The 24,882-nt window shown below is 43.2% G+C and overlaps 1 pseudogene; it reads left to right on the top strand.

Moving 5' to 3' along the window:
* Positions 1 to 20,451: 20,451 nt before the first annotated feature.
* LOC133897964 (protein INCREASED PETAL GROWTH ANISOTROPY 1-like) lies at positions 20,452 to 24,660 on the top strand (annotated as a pseudogene).
* The last annotated feature ends 222 nt before the right edge of the window (positions 24,661 to 24,882 follow it).

Here is a 24,882-nt window from a genome sequence, read left to right on the forward strand (position 1 = left end):
ATACACTTGCGGCTTGTGCATTGCGATGAAGATTTTGCTCTTGTTCGGGAGTGAGCTCTTGGTCTTCATCCAACAACTCAAAACCTGTGAAAACAATCTTCCAAAAACTTGGATGAGGAGCTCACAAAGAGCCGGGTCTATTTATCCCGAAGTTCGGCCACCTCACTAAGAAGCGCCTATGTCTCCGTTGAGGAGCTCACAAAGAGCTGGGTCTCTTTCAATCCTATCCTCTCCTAGCGACCACAAAGATCAAGCTAGGTTTTCTTACTCAAGTCAACGGATGATTACAAACTTCCTGTGGCACTCCACAATCCTTGGGTGCTCTACCGGCGACGCCTTGCCATCTAGGAGCACGAGGCTCTAAGAGAAAAAGATCACAAATGAACGCTTGACGACGAACTCAATGCTCAAAGATTGGATTTTTGTTCAACAACTCAAATCTCTCTTCCAAACCCTATCTCTCAATTCTTGCAACAATCTAAGCACTAGAGAGGTTTGGAGGGGCTCTTGAATGCTTGGGGAGGCTTTGTCAAAGAGTAGCTCAGCAGCAATAGCAAACATTCAATGCAAAGAGGTGGGGAGCTATTTATAGCTATCCCTCAAAAAATAGCCGTTAATGTTCTGGTTGACCTAACATGGAGTATCCGGTGAACACCGGAGGCTCCGGCCATCATTTTAAAACGGGCTCAGAACAGTGTCAGAACTAGCCATTACAGTTCTGTTGAACTAACCCAGAGTATCCGGTGTACACCGGAGACTCTGGGTGGCACTTGGACGCCACACAGAATAGACCCGGAGACTGGCCGGACTCTCCGGCCTCTCCAGATACCGGAGTATCCGGTGAACCCCGCAGACTCTGATATTTTTAAAATAAATTCAAACCAAGACTCTCTGGCAGAGTCACACTCGGAGACTTTGGCCGAAAACACTGACTACCGGAGTATCCGGTGAACACCGGGGACTCCGGACATTTTAAAATTAAATCAAAATCGAGACTCTCTGGCAGAGTCTCACTTGGAGACTTTGGCCAAAAACACTAAGTACCGGAGTATTCGGTGTACACCGGAGACTCCGGACTCAAAACACTTTAGCCTATTCCCCGATGTCCGTGGGTGAATTTGTCTCTCAACATTTGGTTCTAAGAGGTCACTTTGAGCATTGAGACACCATCAAAACTATCAATTGCATCCCTCTTGATAGTACGGCTTTCCTAAACTCAATTTAAAAGATAAAATCAAATTAAATCCTATTGAGTACTACAAACCACTTCTGTTTTCTTTTTGAGGGATGCCAACGTCGTATAACTTCACCAATGAAACTAAAACCTGTTCATAGCTTCAATAAACTCATTAGTCCCTGAATCATTTTGTCATCAATAAGCCAAAACCCACTTAGGGGGCCTAGATGCACTTTCACCAGGCTTCGGACGGAATACCTTTAGAGCCAGGCAACGACTAAAGGTCGAGGGGATCGTGGACTACTTCCCGTTCCTGGCCCTCATCTCCGCCTCCGACACGCAGTCGCCAGGCTCCGGACAGAGTACCTATGGAGCCAGGTAGCGGCTAAGGCCCAAGGGGGTCGTAGACCAGTTCACCCGCCTGGCCCCCGGCTTTGCCTCTGACACACCGTCGCTAGGCTCTGGATAGAGTACCTACGGAGGCAAGCAATAACAAGGGTCGAGGGGGTTGCGGACAACCTCTACCATCTAGACTTTGGCTTCGCCTCCAACATGTTGTCACCGAGCTTTAGACGGGTCAGGTCCAAAGCCGGGCAGCAGCTAGGAGCCTGAAGGGACGCAGTCCATCTCCGAGAGCTTGTTCCCAAGAATCCCAACGGGGCCTCACTAGGTCAAAAGTTTGAAACAAGATTGGAAAAAGGCCCAGCCAAATGCCAAACCTGGGGAGCACATGATGGTCAGGAACAGCGAAGTCACCAAAGCATATTAATGTACTTAACCTTGTAGCCTTTTTCTTGCTAATGGCTCAATGCATGATCCTTGTTGGGTTTATGTGGGTAGAACCTATGTTCATTGCATTACCTCTACCTTGAGTTGTTAAATATCCACATCCTTGTAGCCTTTGCGATATTGTTGATGTCTAATTTACAAGGTCATTCAAAATGCTTAGCAATGCATAGGTCACCGGTAGAAGTCGAGTGGTGGAGTGTTCCATCGCTCATGAGTATCTGATGATAATATTGATGATGTTTGTTGGATGAGTGGTGAGGATGGGACAAGATGTGGGCAGTGTTAGAGGTGTCTTTGCATTGTTTAAGCACCGTATGTCGGTGTCGTTGGCTTTAGCACTTTCCTTACTACAGGTCACATTATGGGAACGACAAGCTAAATACCTTTGTAGTTGTGTCCTTTTGGTGTGGGAGTCGATGGTGTGAGTAGGCGGCTAGGGGTATCCTGTTTGCTCTGGGAGTAGTTCTGGATGACCCTGCGCCTATTGGTACATGAGCAAATGGTTGGGCTTATTGGGAAAGGTTGACTTGAGTACCCCTTATGTTGGCCTGTGTGGGCACATGAGCCATTTGGGCCTCAAGTCGTGTAGGCAAAGGAGTACCCCCTGCAGGGTGTAAAAACAATTCGAATTGCCGCGTTCTCGATCATGAGCATGCTTCTATCCATCCGCATCAGTCGTAGAGTTACGAGTGTGGGACAATGGTATGGATGGTCTGTTGGGAAATGTTGATGTTGGCTATTGATGTTTTGCTATGTTTCCATTTACATTTATGTGCAAGTTGTTGGTTACAAGGTATGTTGGTTAAGCATAGGTGCTCACACATATATGTCTAGGTTGCTTAAGCATATTAATGTAATTAACCTTGTGGCCTTTTCCTTGTTAATGGCTCAATGCATGATCCTTGGAGTCAGGTTATTTATATGTACACTATATGAATTAAGTCTTGCGAGTACCTTCGTACTTAGCTACTCTATAGGTTTTGCAGGTGAGGAAGAGGCGGTGTTTGGCTACTTCACTGTCACGTCCCAAATCCTTAATTACGCAATTAAGCATAATCATGCTTCTTAAGGATTATGTTTAATTTTGTGTATTTTTATTTCGGAATGCTATTGCAATTCATCTAAAGTCTATTGGATGAGATAAATGAATTCGGGATAGAAAATAATGAAATTCGTAGTTAAAACGGACCCTTTCTTTAACATGTGGGCCCACCACCCTAACGACCTAGAGGGGCCATATCCACCTGCTTCCTCTCTCTCTCTCCCTCACTCCCCCATGCCTCCCCCTCCCTCTTTAGCTAGCCAAAGCAAGGGAGGAGCTCCCCCTCTAACTCTCACTCAAGCATTCTCTCCCTCTCCCCAAAATCCGACCTCAAGAGAAGGATTTGAGGTATGCATGTGGTATCCACATGATCACAAACTCATGAGATACTCATCTATCTAATCTATTTTTGTTTTCATGGAGCAATCGAGTTGTTCTTGAGTTCTTTAGATGTTCTTGTGTTTTTTGAGAAAAATAGAGTTTTGGGAGAATTTGAACTATGAAGTCGTGTTGCTAGGTTGATGAGTGAGTTCCAAACTCCTTGAACTATCCCTAACATGTTTCCCTTAGTCTTGGAGAGGCTCGCAAATCAAATTGATCCTAAAATCCCCTCGAAAATGTCTGTTCTGGATAGCACGGATACTCCGGGTTCAACAGGAGAAAGCCCATTGAATTGTATTAAAAAATCATTAGGGTTTAGGGTGCAAGTTGGGTCTAGAATCCTTTAGATAGGGAATATACATGTTTATATATCATAGATCTATCACGTGAATTGAATCGCCTTAGGGAAATTTTTGAGAATGTCTAAGTCTGCCCCACCCGGATAATCTAGGTAAGCCCAAAGGTTCTGGGTTAAACAGGCGGATTTAACTGAGCACCCTCGCCTGGAGCCTCACCCAGAGTGTCTGGCACAACCCGGATTAAATCAAAAATGGCTAATAGAGAACCCTCTCCCAGAGGTTGGCCTAGAGGCTTTGGAACTCGGATACTCTGAGTCAACCTGGATACTCTGTTCTCCTGATATTTTTTCAACTTCGTTTAGATCACTTAGTGTGACATTAATTCATGTGTCCTACACATCTAACATGTTTTTATGCATATTGTGGCATGCATTGTTGCACTTCAATCATGCTCATCATTCCATGCGATTTTCTCTAGTGAGCAGAGAGTCGGCGTGTGACCCGATGGTGATTGAAAATGACGCCCATCTCCCCAAATTTTGCGAGTGTTGCGCGGGTAGAATAAGGCAAACTCTAGAGTAGGAAGGCAAGCATCTAAGCATATTTATCCCAATACTTTGGATCTCATATGGTATAAATTGATAAATATACCTTTTGTATGTATGCATGAATTTGAGTTGATGTTGGAATACGGTGGGTAGAACCTATGTAGATGCATGATCTTTTCCTTCAATTGTTGTTGATTCATATCCTTGTAGCCCGGACATAATCATGTTAATTTCTACCTTAAAATGTGATATGAGTTGCTTAGTATTGCATAGGTTTACGGTAGAAGTCGAGCGGTGAAATGTTTCATCGTTCACGAGCATAGGCTTAATAATTACTTACACTATGATATTGATGATGAGTTGATGAGTGGTGAGCATGAGACGAGATGTGAGCAGTGTTAAGGGTATCATCTGCCCTGGAGGAGGTTGCCGAGGTAGTTCAGGGAAGGAGCCAGAATACTGTAGACTCTTTGCATCGGTTAAGCACTGATCGTTGGCCGCTGTTGGCTTAAGCACTTATCGTACTCACCACATGCTGATCTAATGGTAAGGCGAGCCGAATACCATTTTAGTTGTGATCATTTGGGCCTAAACATCGACGGTGTGAGCAGGCAGGCTCAGAAGAGGTATCTAGTTTGCTCCGGGGAGTAGTTCTAGATACCTCCGCACTGAGCGATGCATGTATCAAATGGTTGGGGATTATTGGGAAAGGTTGTCACGAGTACCCTCTTGTATGCACTTTAGCAGGTGGCACAAGCCGAATGGTCCTCATGCCGTGTGAGTAAAGGAGTATCCCCCTGCAGGGTGTAAAAAACATTTCAAAATGCCGCGCTCTCAGTCATGAGCATGCCTTCTGTCCATGCGCACCATCGTAGAGTTCCGTTGTAGATTGTGGTTGGTTATGTTCATAATGGTGGAGATGGTTCGTGTTACATTTATGTTCGTTATGGTTCCAGTTACAATTATGTATAGTTGGTCTTTGCAGGGTATAGTGGTATTGTTGTTAGTTAAGTTTAGGTGCTCACTCATGTATGTGTCAAGTTGTTTTTGCATGTAAATTTTACTTAACCATGTGGCCATTTTCTTGCTAACATCCAAATGCATGATCTTCGTACTCAACTGCTCTACAAGTTTTGCATGTGAGGAGGAGTTGGTCTTTGGCTACTTCACGCCTACCGAGGGTGGTGGCGGGCATGAGTAGTGCATCCTATTCTGTTGGCGTGCTTTTGTGATGGAGCCTAAGGGCATATGGCTCCATTCTGCTTTTGTTGTATAATTTTAGTCTTCTACTGCGTAGTTTCTTTTGCAGGTTAGGAGTTGAGCATGTTTTAGCCTCCTCCTAGCTCTTTTTTACTGTAAATTCTTAAGAATTTGTAATGTAATTTAATTACTTGCTTTTTTCCTAAGCTGTGTTGTGATGCTATATGTTGTGAAGGCATGTGTTCCGATCCTAGAAGTAAACACGTGTCGGGACTACCGAAATGGCATTTTGGTTAATCATCGACGTTGTGATTGTGAATAATGATACTCCTGGTGATTAACTAGAATATTGTTTGGACAGTAACCCCACAGCTGGTATCAGAGCCTGGCTTAAGGATGTAGCCTAAAGATGCTTAGAACGTAGGTTAGCAAGTGTGTTTAACCCATTAAAGCAACCCACCAAATTTTCTTTTATGCCTCCTCATGATTAATATGAATGAACTTGCTATAGTATGCCCCTAAGTATAACGAATGTTTGAGTGATGCACACTTGCTTGTTTGCTTATGCATTGGATAATTATGTTGCATTGATGCATCCCGATAGTACTCAGTATTGGGCGCTCAACCGGTGCGAGGTAGGGGTCCGGTGTGTCTTGTACGGCTATGATACGGGAAGTGAGTATGTTGGCAACCACGTATGAAACGTTGCTTGTGCGGCGAGTGGCATAAGCACCATTCGCATGAATGCATTGGATAATATGTTGGATGATTGATGATTTTTATGTGTGCATGCTTGTGGTGAGTATGGGAAGAGATGCATTCGGGAATGAAACGTAAAGATAAGGGTCGAGCATACTTTCATGTTCCATTATTGTCTTGCACCATACCCTTGAGCATGCATTTTTTCCTTATCAATGTCTAAGTCTAAGTTTTTGCCCAAATTCTTATGGACTCTCTATACCTGACAGGGCCTAGAGTTAATGCATCACTTGCTATTGTTATCCGACTAATACTACTTTGATATGTCAGAATTTGACTTTTACCTTTGTGTCTTATTGTCACCATAGGATGAGACCCACGACCGAGTATGGCAGATGTGCTCATGCAGATTGAGTAGAACCGCTAGGCCCAAATAGCACTCCTCGAGGCCCTTGTGTGCAACACGGCTCCTCATGGAGGAGGTGGGGTCGGGCGCCACGACGACATCACAGATTTCCTTCAAAATCAGCCACCCACCTTCACGTGGACCGAGGATCCCCTCGATGTTGATCACTAGCTAAGGATGATCGAGTAGAAGCTTGCCCTTCTTTGATGTGAGGACCATGAGAAGGCCCTCTTCGCTGCCCATCAACTCCAAGGCGCAGCGAGTGCGTGGTGGTCCAACCTCTTGGCCATGCACCCCGCCAATAACCAGGTGTCTTGGGCAGAATTCCGCTGGGATTTCCGCGACTTCCATATCCCTAAGGGCCTCATGGAGATCAAGAGGTGTGAGTTCAGGGACCTCAAGCAAGGAGGTGGATCAGTGATGGAGTATGCGCAGGTGTTCAACTACCTTGCACAGTATGCTCAAGATGAGGTCAACACCGACGAGCGGAAGCAATACTGCATGAATGGCCTCAACTCCAAGATGCAAGACCTGCTGTCGGCGCATGAGTTCACCGACTTCAATAAGCTAGTGAGCACATCCCTCATGGTAGAGTTCAATTTGAAGAATCACCAAGAGGAGAAGAAGCGCAAGTGGGTTCCATCACCTTCCGTGGGCGGGAGTTCTCAACGCGATCGCACGGAGAGTCAATCTCCACCACCTCACATGTCGGCCTCGATAGCTCCATGGCTGATGTGGGTGGTGCAGCACCCGTCTTTTTGCGCCCCTCAAGGGCAGCCTACAAGGCCCACAGTCTTGCAGGGAGTGTGACAGGTGGCCCGTGCTACCACTGTGGTCATGTCGGCCACTATGCACGTGATTGCCCGTACCCTAAGCCTGGAGCCACAGTGACTGCTCCAAGGCCTCCACCGTCCACTCAACCTGCTCCACAAGCCTCCCAGGCTTTGCATGTCCCCAAGCGTGGTCGAGCACGCCATACCACCGTTGATGAAGTTCACGAGGGTGACAACGTGCTGATAGGTACGTTGAGTATGAGTTTTAATTCTGTCATCATTCCTGTAGTTGTTCTTTTTGATTTTAGGGCTTTACACTCTCTCATAGCGACAAGTTATACTCGGAGACACGGGTTGAAAGTTAGTGCCACCCCTACACCTTATCTCATAGATGCCCACGGAGCGAAGGTTCTTGTTAATCACTGTGTGCCCAGAGCGTTGGTTATTATCACCGAGATGCCCTTTGGTGAAAATTTATTTGTAGTGGATTCCAAAGGGATAGACATCATTTTGGAAATGAATTGGTTTGCCAAGAATGAGGCAGTCCTGGATTGTGCTCAGCGGACCATCACCCTTAATGGTCTGTCAGGCGCCCGAGTTCGATTGGAGCTTAAGGGTATTGATTCTTGTGTTTATGCCCTGAAGGTCATCACCACCACGAATCTCATGAATATCCCAGTGGTGTGTGAATTTCCTGATATCTTCCTAGAAGAATTGCCAGGAATGCCATCCAACTGAATAGTGGAATTCTCAATTGATCTTTTGCTTGGAACGACCCCGATTTCAAAGAGGTCCTACAAGATGCCACCTAATGAATTGGTAGAACTGAACAAGCAGTTGAAGGAGTTGCTAGAGAAGGGGTTTATATGTCCAAGCTCCTCACCTTGGGGATGCTTGGCACTCTTCGTCAAGAAGAAGGATGGTACCCTGCAGATGTGTGTGGATTACTACCTGCTAAATGAGGTCACGGTCAAGAATAAGTATCCGCTTCCTAGGATCGACATTTTGTTTGATCAATTGACCGGTGCCCGAGTTTTCTCGAAAATTGACTTGAGGTTGGGTTACCATCAAATCAAGGTCCGACCAGAGGATATTCCAAAGATGGCTTTCTCGATCCGTTATGGGCTGTATGAGTTCACCGTCATATCATTCGGCCTGACTAATGCTCCAGCTTTCTTCATGTACTTAATGAACATTGTGTTCATGGAGGAACTTGACAAGTTTGTCGTGGTCTTCATCAACGACATTCTTATATACTACAAGACTGAGGAAGAACATGCAGAGCACCTTCATGTTGTTCTTGGCCACCTTCGAGATCACCAACTCTATACCAAGTTCAGTAAATGGGAGTTCTGGCTCAAGGAAGTCACTTTTCCAGGACATGTATTGTCTGAAGATGGTGTCGCAGTTGGGTTCAACCCAAGAATGTCACTAACATCCAGAGTTTTCTCGGACTTGCGCGCTATTACCACCGGTTCATCGAGAATTTCTCCAAGATTGCTAAGCCAATGACTGAGCTGTTAAAGCAAGGAAGTGTGTTTTGAGTGGTCAAGTGATTATGAGTTAGCTTTCCAGACCTTGAAGAAATTGCTCACGACTGCTCCCGTTCTTGCTCAGCCTGATGTGGGCAAGAGCTTCTAGGTTCCAAGGGATGATAAGGGAAAATCTAGGAAAAACCCTAACATAGGTGACTACCCATCATATTGACAGACATTGCATGCAATTTTGTAAAATAAAACATTTAAAAACATAGGTTCAATATGATCAAGGACACTTGCCTTCTCCTTGCTGCTGCTCAGTGTATTCTTGCTCTTGGTCTTGATGTTCCTCAAATTGATCCGGGGCGTTATCGACTAATCGCACAATAAACGGCAAACACACAAACAAGATACACTAAGAACAGAGCACAAAACAAAAGAACAACAAGATAAAATCTATCTAGAAAGAAAGAGAACTGAAAAACGAATCTATTGGCGCAAGAATCGCTTAAAACGGAGCTACGACAAAAAAGTTAGGGCTAAAACAAATCTAGGGTTTAATCTGAAAAAGAAAAGGGCTTATTTTGAATAAAATAGAAAGTTTAGGGACCTTTTTGTAAAAATAGGGGACCTAATCGTAATTTTGAAAAAGTCTAGGGACTAATCTATAAAAAGATAGGTGCTTTTTGCTAAAAACAGAGAAGTTCAGGGGCTTTCTTGCAAAATTACCAATTTCCAGGAATTATCAGATTTTATTTTTATATTGAAAAATCCGGATTTAATGCATGGCAACTGACTGGACGATGATTGGGCAGACTTGCCGATGTGGCATGGTGACTGGGTTGACACATAAACAGATCGGCTGAAACTTGTAAAATTCATAATAAATTCTCTGTAGCTCCAAAAATTATGAAACTAATTTTTTTGTTTTCATAATACCCTATTATACCCATCATATTGACAGACATTGCATGCAATTTTGTAAAATAAAACATTTAAAAACATAGGTTCAATATGATCAAGGACACTTGCCTTCTCCTTGCTGCTGCTCAGTGTATTTCTTGCTCTTGGTCTTGATGTTCCTCAAATTGATCCGGGGCGTTATCGACTAATCGCACAATAAACGGCAAACACACAAACAAGATACACTAAGAACAGAGCACAAAACAAAAGAACAACAAGATAAAATCTATCTAGAAAGAAAGAGCACTGAAAAACGAATCTATTGGCGCAAGAATCGCTTAAAACGGAGCTACGACAAAAAAGTTAGGGCTAAAACAAATCTAGGGTTTAATCTGAAAAAGAAAAGGGCTTATTTTGAATAAAATAGAAAGTTTAGGGACCTTTTTGTAAAAATAGGGGACCTAATCGTAATTTTGAAAAAGTCTAGGGACTAATCTATAAAAAGATAGGTGCTTTTTGCTAAAAACAGAGAAGTTCCGGGGCTTTCTTGCAAAATTACCAATTTCCAGGAATTATCAGATTTTATTTTTATATTGAAAAATCCGGATTTAATGCATGGCAACTGACTGGACGATGATTGGGCAGACTTGCCGATGTGGCATGGTGACTGGGTTGACACATAAACAGATCGGCTGAAACTTGTAAAATTCATAATAAATTCTCTGTAGCTCCAAAAATTATGAAACTAATTTTTTTGTTTTCATAATACCCTATTATACCCATCATATTGACAGACATTGCATGCAATTTTGTAAAATAAAACATTTAAAAACATAGGTTCAATATGATCAAGGACACTAGCCTTCTCCTTGCTGCTGCTCAGTGTATTTCTTGCTCTTGGTCTTGATGTTCCTCAAATTGATCCGGGGCGTTATCGACTAATCGCACAATAAACGGCAAACACACAAACAAGATACACTAAGAACAGAGCACAAAACAAAAGAACAACAAGATAAAATCTATCTAGAAAGAAAGAGCACTGAAAAACGAATCTATTGGCGCAAGAATCGCTTAAAACGGAGCTACGACAAAAAAGTTAGGGCTAAAACAAATCTAGGGTTTAATCTGAAAAAGAAAAGGGCTTATTTTGAATAAAATAGAAAGTTTAGGGACCTTTTTGTAAAAATAGGGGACCTAATCGTAATTTTGAAAAAGTCTAGGGACTAATCTATAAAAAGATAGGTGCTTTTTGCTAAAAACAGAGAAGTTCAGGGGCTTTCTTGCAAAATTACCAATTTCCAGGAATTATCAGATTTTATTTTTATATTGAAAAATCCGGATTTAATGCATGGCAACTGACTGGACGATGATTGGGCAGACTTGCCGATGTGGCATGGTGACTGGGTTGACACATAAACAGATCGGCTGAAACTTGTAAAATTCATAATAAATTCTCTGTAGCTCCAAAAATTATGAAACTAATTTTTTTGTTTTCATAATACCCTATTATACCCATCATATTGACAGACATTGCATGCAATTTTGTAAAATAAAACATTTAAAAACATAGGTTCAATATGATCAAGGACACTTGCCTTCTCCTTGCTGCTGCTCAGTGTATTTCTTGCTCTTGGTCTTGATGTTCCTCAAATTGATCCGGGGCGTTATCGACTAATCGCACAATAAACGGCAAACACACAAACAAGATACACTAAGAACAGAGCACAAAACAAAAGAACAACAAGATAAAATCTATCTAGAAAGAAAGAGCACTGAAAAACGAATCTATTGGCGCAAGAATCGCTTAAAACGGAGCTACGACAAAAAAGTTAGGGCTAAAACAAATCTAGGGTTTAATCTGAAAAAGAAAAGGGCTTATTTTGAATAAAATAGAAAGTTTAGGGACCTTTTTGTAAAAATAGGGGACCTAATCGTAATTTTGAAAAAGTCTAGGGACTAATCTATAAAAAGATAGGTGCTTTTTGCTAAAAACAGAGAAGTTCCGGGGCTTTCTTGCAAAATTACCAATTTCCAGGAATTATCAGATTTTATTTTTATATTGAAAAATCCGGATTTAATGCATGGCAACTGACTGGACGATGATTGGGCAGACTTGCCGATGTGGCATGGTGACTGGGTTGACACATAAACAGATCGGCTGAAACTTGTAAAATTCATAATAAATTCTCTGTAGCTCCAAAAATTATGAAACTAATTTTTTTGTTTTCATAATACCCTATTATACCCATCATATTGACAGACATTGCATGCAATTTTGTAAAATAAAACATTTAAAAACATAGGTTCAATATGATCAAGGACACTAGCCTTCTCCTTGCTGCTGCTCAGTGTATTTCTTGCTCTTGGTCTTGATGTTCCTCAAATTGATCCGGGGCGTTATCGACTAATCGCACAATAAACGGCAAACACACAAACAAGATACACTAAGAACAGAGCACAAAACAAAAGAACAACAAGATAAAATCTATCTAGAAAGAAAGAGCACTGAAAAACGAATCTATTGGCGCAAGAATCGCTTAAAACGGAGCTACGACAAAAAAGTTAGGGCTAAAACAAATCTAGGGTTTAATCTGAAAAAGAAAAGGGCTTATTTTGAATAAAATAGAAAGTTTAGGGACCTTTTTGTAAAAATAGGGGACCTAATCGTAATTTTGAAAAAGTCTAGGGACTAATCTATAAAAAGATAGGTGCTTTTTGCTAAAAACAGAGAAGTTCAGGGGCTTTCTTGCAAAATTACCAATTTCCAGGAATTATCAGATTTTATTTTTATATTGAAAAATCCGGATTTAATGCATGGCAACTGACTGGACGATGATTGGGCAGACTTGCCGATGTGGCATGGTGACTGGGTTGACACATAAACAGATCGGCTGAAACTTGTAAAATTCATAATAAATTCTCTGTAGCTCCAAAAATTATGAAACTAATTTTTTTGTTTTCATAATACCCTATTATACCCATCATATTGACAGACATTGCATGCAATTTTGTAAAATAAAACATTTAAAAACATAGGTTCAATATCATCAAGGACACTTGCTTTCTCCTTGCTGCTGCTCAGTGTATTTCTTGCTCTTGGTCTTGATGTTCCTCAAATTGATCCGGGGCGTTATCGACTAATCGCACAATAAACGGCAAACACACAAACAAGATACACTAAGAACATAGCACAAAACAAAAGAACAACAAGATAAAATCTATCTAGAAAGAAAGAGCACTGAAAAACGAATCTATTGGCGCAAGAATCGCTTAAAACGGAGCTACGACAAAAAAGTTAGGGCTAAAACAAATCTAGGGTTTAATCTGAAAAAGAAAAGGGCTTATTTTGAATAAAATAGAAAGTTTAGGGACCTTTTTGTAAAAATAGGGGACCTAATCGTAATTTTGAAAAAGTCTAGGGACTAATCTATAAAAAGATAGGTGCTTTTTGCTAAAAACAGAGAAGTTCAGGGGCTTTCTTGCAAAATTACCAATTTCCAGGAATTATCAGATTTTATTTTTATATTGAAAAATCCGGATTTAATGCATGGCAACTGACTGGACGATGATTGGGCAGACTTGCCGATGTGGCATGGTGACTGGGTTGACACATAAACAGATCGGCTGAAACTTGTAAAATTCATAATAAATTCTCTGTAGCTCCAAAAATTATGAAACTAATTTTTTTGTTTTCATAATACCCTATTATACCCATCATATTGACAGACATTGCATGCAATTTTGTAAAATAAAACATTTAAAAACATAGGTTCAATATGATCAAGGATTCTCCTTGCTGCTGCTCAGTGTATTCTTGCTCTTTGTCTTGATGTTCCTCAAATTGATCCGGGGCGTTATCGACTAATCGCACAATAAACGGCAAACACACAAACAAGATACACTAAGAACATAGCACAAAACAAAAGAACAACAAGATAAAATCTATCTAGAAAGAAAGAGCACTGAAAAACGAATCTATTGGCGCAAGAATCGCTTAAAACGGAGCTACGACAAAAAAGTTAGGGCTAAAACAAATCTAGGGTTTAATCTGAAAAAGAAAAGAGCTTATTTTGAATAAAATAGAAAGTTTAGGGACCTTTTTGTAAAAATAGGGGACCTAATCGTAATTTTGAAAAAGTCTAGGGACTAATCTATAAAAAGATAGGTGCTTTTTGCTAAAAACAGAGAAGTTCAGGGGCTTTCTTGCAAAATTACCAATTTCCAGGAATTATCAGATTTTATTTTTATATTGAAAAATCCGGATTTAATGCATGGCAACTGACTGGACGATGATTGGGCAGACTTGCCGATGTGGCATGGTGACTGGGTTGACACATAAACAGATCGGCTGATTTGGCAAAGCGAGGTGGCAGCTGGTGTGGCACAAACGCTGACTAGATTAAAGTGGACAGGTGGCGGTGTGTGATTGGTGGGCGAAAGGGTGAGTTTAGATCTAATCTGGCCCCTAGGTTTCAGATCGGACGGCTTTGGACTACTGGTTGGCTGGGGAAGCAAAGGAGATGGTGGCGACCCAGGGCTCATGGCGGCGGACGGTCGGAGTACACGTCGGATGGCGCTCCGATCTGCCGATGGCGATGACGAGAGACGGATTTCGAAGAGGGGAGCACGGCGGGTCCGTTTTAGGGCTTACCTTGGGCAGGGCGGCACTGGATGGGCTCGGCGACGGAAGGAGCGGTGGAGGACCTCAGGATCTCGTCGGGAAGGGGTCTCCGGCGGCGCAGGAGCCAAGGCGACGGCGGGGAGAGCTTTGATGGATGGTCGCGGTTCTGTTAGGCTGCTCGGGTGAAGCTCAACGGTGCTAGGGCGGCTCAGCGGCGTGCTCAACCGAGGGCGGTGACAATGGCGACGGTGGGGCTCGAAATCGGCGAGATTGGCTCGGGACTCGGCTGGTTTGGGACGAGATGAGATTGGGGAGAGGGGTCCTGGTTATATAGGCGAGGTCTTGCGCAGAAAAAGGGGAAAGGCGGCGGCTCGTACTCCACTCGGACTCGGACGACAGCGCGACGGGGTAGACTCCAGGTCAAAGATGACGGCGGTGGCGAAGGCGGGTTCTGCGCGGGCGTCTTCAGCGCGACGGGCTGGCGGGCGCGCGGCTCTGGGCCAGACCGAGGCCCAGGCGGAAGGAGAGCGGGAGGAAAGGGCCGGCTCGCTAGGCTGAGGCCGAAAAAGTGAGAGAGGGTGAGGGATTTGGGCCGGAGGGGAAAAAGGCAGTCCGAGAAGGTTTTTTTTTATTCTTTTCTTTTCTAATTTCTAATTCTAAGCAAATCCACTTCAAACAAAATCCATGAAAAGCCAAATAAAACCCTACTTGCCTAATTCAGCATGAATGCATAATAATCAATTATATCCTATGTCAAATGGGTTTTTCTTTTATATAAAATAGGGTTTTACCTTTTTAATTATTTAAACTCATATTAAATTCTAGCAAATTTTAAGAAATTTCCAAAGGTGGAAAAATTAGGGTGTTACGCTTCATGAGGCTATGGGGACTAATCTCTTCCATAGCACTGTATATCATCCTCAGACCAATGATCAAACTGAGAGGGTGAATCAAATCCTGGAAGACATGCTCCGAGCTTGTGTTCTCATATATGGGGAGAAGTGGGAAATTTGCTTGCCATTCACTGAGTTCTCCTATAATAACCGCTATCAGTTGAGCATTGAAATGTCACCGTTTGAAGCTCTCTATGGCTGAAGATGCCAAACACCATTGAATTAGTTCGAATCTGGTGAAATGGCTTTTTTGGGCCTGGATTTGGTCAAAGAGGCAGAATAGCATGTTTTGACTATTCGAAAGTGCCTTCTCACAGCTCAATCGTGACAGAAGAGCTATGCAGATCGCCGCCAGAGAGAACTTGTGTTCGAGATTGGAGATTTTGTGTATCTCAAGGTTTATCCTCTCAAAGGAGTTCAACGCTTTCAAGTCAGAGGGAATCTAGCACCAAGATATGTGGGACCATTCCAAATTGTTGCTCGACGTGGAGAGGTGGCCTACCAATTGGACTTACCCTGTCCCTCTCCACGGTGCATAATGTGTTCCACATTTCACAATTGAAGAAATGCCATCGAGTCCCCACCGAGGTCATTGAAATGGCAAATCAAGACTTGCAACCCGATCTGACATATTGCAAGCGACCCATCCGAATTTTGGATGAAGTGGAACGCAAGACTTGACGTCGTTCAACTAAATTTCTCAAGGTTTAGTGGAGCAACCACATAGAGGACGAAGTGACATGGGAGCAGGAGGATAGAATCTGCTCTGAGTATCCCGAACTCTTCGAGAGTTTGCAAATGACGTTGTAATTTGGCACATTAGAATGTCTCTCATGTATATGGTTTAGTCTCATGCTTGTTGGAAGCATCGTTCCCAAAGAAATCCGAGTCAAAACCCTTCGAACTAGAAGCAAGCTGAGATTATCTTTGCTCTCAGTTGGCTTGCGGTCTGACGGGTACCTCTACCGGTCTGACCGTTAGTGGGCGATCTGACCGCCAAGTGACTTGCGGTCTAACCGTCAAAGCTCAAAACTCTTTGTATAGATTTCGGTCTAACCATGGAACCCGTGGTCCAATCGAGCCGCGGTCTTACAGGGACCATCTCGGTCGGACCGCCAATTCACAGAGGGTCCCATGGCTATCTATTCATCCCGTCGGCAATGATCAACGTGATTCCTTTCCCATTTGTGGAAGGTTTCTTTCCGCCATCCCCTTCTCCCTAAGTCTACTGAATATTAGGATGACATTCTCATTAAGGGGGGAGTTTTTTCACGTCCCAAAAATGCTAATTACGTAATTAAGCATGCATAGTTGTTATCACATGTCCTTACACGTGTTTGCCTATCAAAGACTAGTTAAACATGTTTCAAATACCTTAGAGATGGTTTAGACCACTTTGGAGAATCCCTAAATACTTTGGAGGAGGAAAAGAATAGAAGCAGGTTGATGAGGGGAGACATAGAAAAATTTCAGCAAAAGAACCCCCTCGCTGTCTGACTGGGGTCAAATGCGGTCTAACTACCAGGTACGCTGCCACGTGGGATGCCACATGGATTTCCCGTGGTCCGATCGGAGCCATTTACGGTCTGACCACCAACACACAGAGGCTTGACTTAAGGTGGTCGATTGCCTCTCTCACTATCTCATTTGCTCTCTCTCACCCCCACCCACTCTCTCTCCCTCACGTGCTCTCTCTTTCTCTCTTGCTCTCCCAACTGAACAAGAGAAAGGAGGAGAGGAGGAGAAAGGAGGGGAGGCCAAGGAGGAGGTCTCCGGCGAGCTCCCCCATCGGAGGTTGTTTTCCCCGTCGAGTCCGAGCTCCTCGGCAATGTCTTCTTCCTCCTCAAGCCGTCAACCACCTCCCCGACGGTGATTTCGAGCTCTGACCATTCCCCAACCTTCATGACTGGACCACAAGCTTGTTAGGATGGGTTTAGCACCCTAGACCCCCTCCCATTCCTTCCTCATGGGTAGATCAATCGGATTTAAGCTCATCGAGCTCAACAATGGCCTCCACCACCATTAGAGGCAATAGCCAAATTTCGGTCGTTTTTCGCATGTGCTTGTTATCCTACGCAGTAGAGGAAGTCAAGATGATGCTTTATGTCCAAAATTCCCACCCAAAAGCCACCGGAATCATTGCCGGTGAGCTCACCAAGTTCCCCAGGCCATGCACAATGGTCTGACCGTGTTTTATAGTGGTTTGACCGCCGTTCCACGAGTCGAACCGCCCCCCGGGCCGGTCTGACTGCCAGACCCAAAATCTCTCTACACTTCGGTGGTCTGATCATGTTTTCCCATGGTCTGACCGCCACTCCCGACGATCTGACCGCCCCTATTAGCGGTCTGACTGCGGTCAACTCAGACATTACTGTTTCAGCGCAGTTCACTGTTCGCTGAAATTTGTAAAATTCATAATAAATTCTCTGTAGCTCCAACAATTATGAAACTAATTTTTTTGTTTTCATAATACCCTATTATACCTATTAAAAATATTATCAACTATGAAATAATTAATTAATTTTCTAAGATAAATTAATTAGGTTGAGGCTCCATTAATTCACCGTTAATTATTTACAAGTGCAAAAATTGTGAAATTAATTTTTCTAGTCTTCTTATGACTTTTTATAGATAGGAAAAATATTTGCATGCATTATAAAGCATATTTTATGGTATTTTATCACATACATATTGTAGCATGCATTGTTGCACTTCATTCGTGCTCATCATTGCATGTGTTCTTCTTTAGTGAATGAAGAACTAGAGTATGGAGCGATCATGGTTGAAGGCGATGCCAATCTCCCGGAGTTCTATGAGTGTTGTGCAGGGAGTATCAAGCAACCACCAGAGCAGGAAGGCAAGCATCTAAGCATATTACACCCTTTGAATTGAAGTGTGGAGTCTAAAATTGATAAGATATGCTCTATGTATGTTTGCATGTGTAGCGAGTCAAGTTTGATTTATGTGGGTAGAACCTATGTTGATTGCATTACCTCTACCTTGAGTTGTTAAATATCCACATCCTTGTAGCCTTGGCGATATTGTTGATGTCTAATTTACAAGGTCATTCGAAATGCTTAGCAATGCATAGGTCACCGGTAGAAGTCGAGTGGTGGAGTGTTCCATCGCTCACAAGCTATAGGTTTAATTACGGTTCACGATGATAATATTGATGATGTTTGTTGGATGAGTGGTGAGGATGAGATAATATGTGGGTGGCGTTAGGGGTGTCTTCTAGCCCGGAGGAGTTCCTCGGGGTAGTTAGGGAGAGGAGCCCGGGCACCATAGACTGCTTTGCGTCATTTAAGCACCGTCCGTTGGTGTCGTTGGCTTTAGCACATTCCGTACTTACTACATGTCGCATTATGGGAATGACAAGCCGAATACCTTTGTAGATGTGGCCTTTTGGCATGCAAGTCGATGGTGTGAGTGGGTGGGCTTGTAGGGGTATCTAGTTTGCTCCGGGAGTAGTTCTAGATGACCCCCGCACCTATCAGCGCATCAGCAAATGGTTGGGCTTATTGGGAAAGGTTGACTCGAGTACCTCCTTGTGTGGGCTTATGTGGGCACGTGAGCCATATGGTCCTCAAGTCGTGTAGGTAAAGGAGTACCCTCTGCAGGGTGTAAAAATAATTGAATTGCCGCGCTCTCAGTCATGAGCATGCTTCTATCCATCCGCATCGATCATAGAGTTACGAGTGTGGGACGATGGTATGGATGGTCTGTTGGTAAATGTTGATGTTGGGTATTGATGTTTTGCTATGTTTCCATTTACATTTATGTGCAAATTGTTGGTTACAGGGTATGTTGGTTAAGCATAGGTGCTCACACATATATGTCTAGGTTGCTTAAGCATATTAATGTACTTAACCTTGTAGCCTTTTTCTTGCTAATGCTTCAATGCATGATCCTTGGAGTTGGGTTATTTATATGTATCTTATATGGATTAAGTCTTGCGAGTACCTTCAAACTCAGCTGCTCTACAGGTTTTGCAGGTGAGGAAGAGGCTGTGTTTGGCTACTTCACACCTGCCGAGGGTGGCGGACATGAGTAGGCAACTACTCGATGGTCGCGCTTTTGGGGTGAAGGCTAAGGGCATATGGCTTCACCCACCTTTTGTGGTCTATAGCTTTTGTTTCCGTTGTGTAGTTCTCTTTTGGCTAGGAGTTGATCAGTTTTAGTTTTCTCCTAGATCTTTTTGCTATAAATTGTTAAACTTGTTAATGCTTAAGAACTTGTAATATTATTTAATTACTTGCTCTTTATTAAGCTTGGTTGTGATTGCTTATGTTGGAAAGACATGTGTTCAATCTTAGGCATAAAACACGTGTCGGGACTACTAGGATGATATTCTGGTTAATCGTTGATGTCGTGATTATGTAAATGATTAACTTGGTGATTAACTAGAATATTATTTGGACAATTCCTCACACGAATCTCAGGGATAATCTTGCAACGATAGATATACTTATTGAGTTTAACTTAACGGATCTAAAGAAATATGAATGACAAAAATACATGAAAGAACAAATTGAACACCAAATAGATCCATAAAAACATCATCTATAACATCAAGAAACCGAGGAGGAAGCGGGCGGATCCAGGTAGAGAAAGGGAGGAGCTGGGCGGATGGATTGGAGGGGGGAGGAAAGGATTTATTTTATTAGGGCTCACCATGCAACCACTATAGCTGGCGATGAGCACAAGTTAGACGGCAGCGGCGACGGTGACAAGGGAGTGACGGCGGAGCTGCAACAACCGCCGCCAGCCCATTGGGGCAGAACTCACACATAAACTAAAGCTAACACCTATAATACATATGGATCAGGGGGGCTGGCCCACCTCCCCCTCGCCACTGGTGAGCTCACCGGAGGAGGAGAGGGAGGGGGCCGGAAGCTGTGGATCTTGGTTCCTATTAGTTACAGTGGAGATCCATTGCGCTTGGCTACGGAGGTTGTCATCAGCCTAAAAAGAAACGTGGGTTACTCTGGGTCTGGGTGCTAAGACAGGGATTTTTTCGAATAAAAAGCTGCGGCTTTGTCCCCGGCCGTAACCACAAGGCTCAGCTAGGCGTTGGAGCCAAGCTAACTTGACCGTTGCTTCGCGCCATGTGCTCTTGAATTGAAGAAACTTTTGAAATCAAATGAGTTTGCTTCTACTGGTACACTGCTAGTGTTTGAAGTTGTTTTGATTACTTGGGTTGTGATGGGAAAAAAATCTGTTGAGCAGATGATTTGTTTGGTGATTGCAGATCAAATCAGACGTGGAGAGGCATGGCGACTTCATCCAGTTCCTGATCAAGGAGGTGCAGGGCATGTCGTTTGTCGACATCGAGGATGTGGTCACCTTTGTCAAGTGGCTCGACGTCGAGCTCTCACGCCTGGTGAGCTATCCATTCGGTGTACACATCATGAATTCATCTTAACAGTGACCAGCTAACCGATGTTTCATTGTTTGCCGCAGGCGAGTAGGTGGACGAGAGGGTGGTGCTGAAGAACTTCGACTGGCCGGAGGGGAAGGCGGACGCGCTGCGGGAAGCCGCGTTCGGGTACAGAGACTTGAAGAAAATCGAGTCAGAGGCGTCATCGTTTTGTGATGCCCCCCCCCCCCGCTCTTCTGCTCTCAAGAAGATTCAGGCCCTCTTCGAGAAGTAAGCACCTTGTGGCTTCTGGTATCAGCGACAGATATTCAGTTGCTTTTCCCTTGTTCTTGTGCTCATCCATGGTCATTGTCAGGTTGGAGCATGGAGTGTACAGCCTTGTGCGTGTGCGTGATGGCGATGAGCCGGTACCGCTGGTATCAGATCCTATGGGACTGGATGCAAGACACCGGAATTGTTTGTCAGATACTGCAAGTCAAATCGTTTTCACTAGGAACAACATGTTGATTGAGTTAAGAATGAACACCATTCGGTTTAACCAAGGGTTCTCGTGAATCTATTTTGTTTCTGCATGATGATGCCTTCTGAATTTTGGGGTCAAATTAGTAATACGCTGTTATTTGGTCAGGCTAATGTTTTCTGTCATTTACAACTCATGGTACCAAAAAAAATAAATGTGGCAAACCTGCTGTTTTTGGGACCAACAAAGGCTCAATGGACTATGGCCATGTGCTGTGAAATGCTGTGTTAGCCAGGGGTTCTCGTGTATCTGTTTTGTTTCTGCATGATCCCTTCTGAATTTTTGGATCAGAAGCATGGTCCTTGAATTTTGAGTTTTGTTTTCTGAGTAACCGTGTAGCAAGTAGCAACACACTGTTATTCTGGCTAATGTTAGATATTTTAATTTAGAAAAAAGGTACTTGGAGACAAAAACTTGGTCTGCTGGGCTTGTTGCTACGTTGTTGTATTATTCAGCACAGATATTGACCATTGCGGAGGGTTCTCCCAGGGAAAATAGTCTTCAGAAATGGCCTAAGTTGTAACTAGTGTGACAGCATCAAACTTTTGGGTAAAGGGCAAGGTTGTAATTGTGGATGTATTAGCAGTTAGACTGAGTCTAACATAACTTAGCTCAATTGATCTTGGCCTGATGTCGTCCATATCTTTTCATTTGTCAGAGATTGCAAGTATCTTGATCATGCATCACCCTAAGAGTTTGTTTATTTCAGCTTTGGATTGTGAAAAGCAGCTTTTTGATTCTAAATTGTGAAAAGTTGAGAGCTGTTTGGTTACCTGGATTGTGAGAGGGTTGCATGACAGCTTATACTTTGCAATGTCTGTAATGCCCTTAGTTTTTCTAGTACATATTTCTCATGTTTATTCTTTCATAGCTATTTAAAAAAATATGAAGAATAAAATAGTAAATAAAATATAATTCATACCACATTGTTTTTTAACCATAAAGTAGCAAATGATACATCAATCATACAAATATTTTTAGTCCATAAATTAGAAAATGTTACATAATACCTAGGCAAGCATTAGGATTTTGCATTCTAGGAAATAAGCATTGAACTACGAATGCTTGCAATTCCTCATCTAGAAACATATGACAGCACATATGCCACTCTGAACATATGCCAGCACGAATTGAAGGTGATATGTATGCCCTAGAGGCAACCATAGAGATGATTGTATCACACATCTATGTTCATGTACTGCCGAATAATGTGTTATTCCAAGAATGACTATCGTTTACATTGATTGGCAAGTATGCGACTTGTTCATGAAACTCTTTGTTTATTTCATGATGTTATTCTTAGTCGATCCCTGGTCGTATAGCATTGTGATGATACATAAGACCAGCACATGTATTGATTGATGATCATGTTTCATGGATCATAGGTATAAAGATACCAGGTCAATAATGTGGACATTTATGTTAGAGAACATAATGTTAGATAGACACATCTTGAGAAACTGTTGGGATTGTTATTTATGATGTGCCATCAGTTGTTATCTCAAATGGTGTACCTACAGGATCCTTAGATCTGAGATCGTCATTGATTCCTAGAATGTGTAGTGGCATACTTTGAGGCTGCTAGACGCTATTCTATAACTGGGTAGTCATAAAGATAGTTTTCGGGTTTGTCATGAAACATGTTGTGGGGTATGAGCGATCAAGATGGAATTTGCCCCACCATGATAACAGGAGAGATATCTTTGGGTCCCTCGAGGTAGTTAGATTGAGAAAGTGTATGGCCATGCCAACATGATTAAAGAGTTAATCATGATGAATCCACTACTTGATCGAGTGAATGGTCGAGCTATCACAAGGGTGCATATATCTCGCCTTGAGCTTGACTGGTATCGTGAGGCGAAGGGATCAGTGCATGTGTATATCAAGGTTTAGCCGATATGATCTTTTATGTATACTCGGGAGTCCACATGTCCTGCTAGGGACTACTATTGATTTCAGTTTGGAAAGGGTTTTCGAGTCGTAGTCGTTTGTACATGAACCTAACGGGTCACACACTTAATGGGTTGGAACAAAACATGCGAATTGGATTCGTATATGGGTTTTGATTGGATTGTGATCCATGAGAAGTTAGAGTCCTAAAGGGCTTCCAACATGGGAACCCATTGGCAAACTCTATATAAAGAGAGGCATGGGTAGGGCATGTTGAGATTGAGCTACTCCAAAACCCTAGCTGTAGCCTTCCACATGATCTCCCAAAACCCTAGCCGCGCGTGTGGTGCTAGAACATCAGCGCTCGGTGTTTCTGCCCAATACTTGTGGATACCGTAGAGGTGTTGCTGCTATTGCGGTGTTGATTTTCTCGGTGATTTGAACGTGACGTCTTCGGGACCGGTCGAGGAGCATGACCACCTGCTCGGAGTTGGTCGAGGAGCGTGACCACCTGCGCGGGGCTGGTCGCGGATCTGATCAAGAAGTTGCTCAAGGAATTTTACGCACATGATTTTGGATCGGTCTACTCCAACTCTTCTCCAACTACACTGCGGGTCGAGCGGTAACAATCTATGATTCCAATCGATCCAAGAATGTGTGCTCTAGCGAGTAGAAGAGCCTTACAGCTGGCCGTCGGCTGCTCCACATGGGCTGCCTGGACCCACCTGTGGCGCGTAGGGAGAGCGGAGTGACACGCGGCGGGCACTCAAAGACGGACAGCAGCCACGCTGGCAGGGGAAGCGGGCTCCGAGTGGCAGCAGACATGGGAGGGGTTGGTTTCGGGAGAGAGGAGGTGACCGATGCAAAGGGGTATTGACCTAGTGGCAGATGCGGGTAATTTTCAGTTGTGGTCATGGGTTGTTTCGTTTGCCATCCCACACAATCCGACAGAAGCTGAGAAGAAATGGGTTGTTGATTTTGCTATAATCTGGTCTCAGATTGTGGATTGTAAAAGTGAGCCGTTTGTTTTAGCTTTTAGCTTTTGCTACCAGAATCCAAAAGCAAACTTGAAAAAAAATGGCTTTCACAAACTTGAATTTATGGCCTATTTATATCTGGTATCAGATATAAACAGGCCACAAATTCCTAATGCGTTCACAAACTTGAAAAAAAAATGGCTTGCATCAAAAACCAATGAGTGTTGTGTTGTGTGCACTTGTGTTTGCGTTGATGTTAATAGGGAACTTAACTCTAAGAATGACTTTTATGTTTGTTAAACAAATTTCTAGTTACATGCAATTACTAGGATAACATTAAGCTCTTAATATACAGATCAAATTACAATCAGTGAAGCTAGCAATGAAGTATCTGAGAAGGGTTTCCTCAGAGCTTGAGGCCATACAAGGTGGCCCTGATGAAGAGGAGCTGATGCTTCAAGGAGTCCGATTCACCTTCAGAGTACACCAGGTAACCACTCCACTTGCTCATGTATGTCGATATGCTCAACTCTTCACTACTATTCATTGCAGTTTGCAGGCGGCTTCGATGGTGACACGATGTGAGCCTTTCAGGAGTTGAAGGATAAGGCATCAACCTTCCAATCGCAACGGGAAAGCCAAAATCAACATCTGCGACAGCAAAGGCTCGCTAGCAAAAGTTGAAACACATGTTTTTTAGCAGTCCATTACTATAGGATATAGTGGAAATGTCTATTTACTTGGCCAAATACTCAGTTTCACATTCTCAGTCTTCTTCTTGAGTGGCGTGAACATGGTGTTCCTGTGCAGTGGCGTGTATTTGAGCATGGGAGCCTTCCCTACATTTTTTTAAATACAAAAGTAGCTAGGAGGTGTAGGGGAGCATTCCTGCCGCACTTCAATTTA

Source organism: Phragmites australis, chromosome 17 (assembly GCF_958298935.1).
Source record: "Phragmites australis chromosome 17, lpPhrAust1.1, whole genome shotgun sequence".
Lineage (NCBI taxonomy): Eukaryota > Viridiplantae > Streptophyta > Magnoliopsida > Poales > Poaceae > Phragmites > Phragmites australis.